At 38.4% G+C, this 2089-nt stretch overlaps 1 pseudogene; it reads left to right on the forward strand.

The window, feature by feature from the left end:
* On the forward strand, positions 1 to 985 carry LOC110448706 (annotated as a pseudogene).
* The last annotated feature ends 1104 nt before the right edge of the window (positions 986 to 2089 follow it).

Below are 2089 nucleotides of genomic sequence, written 5' to 3' on the forward strand. Positions count from 1 at the left end.
GAGTCTCTTACCTTTTCTTTTTCAGACACAGTCATGAAGAAGCCGGATGTCCTTTGGACGGACGACGCCCCATTTATATGGATAAAAACTGTCAGCAATCTGTTCATGGTAATGGTACAGATCGTACTTTTCTCAGTCGTGGTCGTACTATCGAAATTTACCCTCTTCAGAAACCTGATACAATCAAAGTATCGATCAGAGGCAAAGAAGAAAGGTCTTTCTGGAACAGAAAGCTTGATCCCGAACCTATCTTCAAAAGCGGTCGCTACACGGACCCGGGTGACATTGGTAGATGCACTCTTCAGAAAAACATTCTTCGGTCGTAAGGCTCCTAACACGGATCTCTATGACATGGATACGAAGTCGTGCAAAAAACTTTACAGTTTTCAAAAGGCAGGACGCCCTTTGGTGTTAAACTTTGGAAGCTGTTCCTGACCTCCATTCATAGCAAAAGTCGAGGAGATGAAGGCGATCATCCGCGACTTTGCTGACATTGCCGACTTCGTCACCATCTATATTCGGGAGGCACACCCCGTCGAAGGATGGCAAGTCTTCGGACACCGTTTCGAAGATATGAAGGATCACAAGACACTTGAAGACAGGGTTGAGGCTGCTGAACTCCTCCGTGACTTTGACTTGAAGTGTCCAATACTGATTGATCCGATGGATAATCAGAACGGGCTTCAATACGCGGCTGTGCCAGAACGTTTGTATATCCTGTACGATCATACCGTCATGTATTTCGGAGCCGTCGGACCGGAGAACTACAAACCTGACGCTGTCAGGTCGTGGCTGGAAAGTTTTAGGAACGAGACGTAGAATATGAAAACAAGAAATGACAGGAGTGATAGACGTTGAGACAAATTACTTTGGAGCAAGCTCGTCTGAGTGGTAAAATCCCATATAACACTGGATCTTTACAAACGTATATTTGTAGGATACATATCACTTCAAAGTAGTATGTTGGAAAGGGAAGTCATTCAAACAGTGTAGACAATGCGGCCTCATTTTCTCTACATTGTTGGAATTACTTCATCTCCCCCCATATGTATATAAGAGTACAGACATACTATAAGATATAAATAGTGTTTGGTAGTTTTATATTTTATTTTATAAGCATCATATATTGCACTATATATTTTTTAAGCCTATATCGATTTTAAGTGAACTATTGTTTCTTTCACAGTAAGACATACCAATTGATGGATGAATTTCTTTAGAAAAAAACATATATCTTTGGAAAAGATGGTTTCATTGGTATGTATCTCTGTGTTAACTGAGTGTTCGTTTTATTGGTAAATGTAAGACACGTGTTAAGTGCCAAACACGTTTCGTTACCCATAATTTACCACTAATATTAAACTGATTTTAGATTTAAAACCATGTTCTGTTGTTGCGACATCTGGTCCCATTATATACACAAACGATTGTCTCAAACAAGTTCACACACCATGATATTAAACGATGATAAGCCACCGTAGTTGTATTGTATATGTGCATACAATATCATAAAAAATGTTAAGCTTAAGTAAATAAAGAACCGGAACGAATATATTTGAAGTGAGGTTCCACTTCATATGATTCTTTTGGATATTTTCATTTTGGCGTGAAAAGAATATTCTGTATGATTTTCATGTAAGATGAACGTAATAAGCACAAACAGGTAAGTTCGTATTTAAAATTTAGTAATAGATACAGTATGCAAAAATGTAATAACACTCCATCATACAGCTGTTTTGTCCTTCTATCACTCATCGGTGATGCTAGGGACTAAAAAGCTTGAAATACAAATTGTCTGAACTACTGTTGAAATAAAGGGGCATGAGCGAAAAAACCTTTAATCTATGAATTTAAAAATGTTTAGGAGTTCCGGTTGATTTCAAAATGATCTGCAAAGTGTGAATATTATGAACAGTGCAACTACTCAAAAGACACAACGGTGGCCATCAAGGTTATTGTAAACCCCGGAGATTAAAACTTCTAAGAAGATGAACGTTACCTTCATATAAAGGTGACTGCACCTTTAACCTACACACAACGGTGACTGCACCTTTAACCTACACACAAAAGTGACTGCACCTTTAACCTA

This window comes from Mizuhopecten yessoensis, unplaced genomic scaffold (genome assembly GCF_002113885.1).
Source record: "Mizuhopecten yessoensis strain PY_sf001 unplaced genomic scaffold, ASM211388v2 scaffold4135, whole genome shotgun sequence".
In the NCBI taxonomy this organism is placed as follows: domain Eukaryota; kingdom Metazoa; phylum Mollusca; class Bivalvia; order Pectinida; family Pectinidae; genus Mizuhopecten; species Mizuhopecten yessoensis.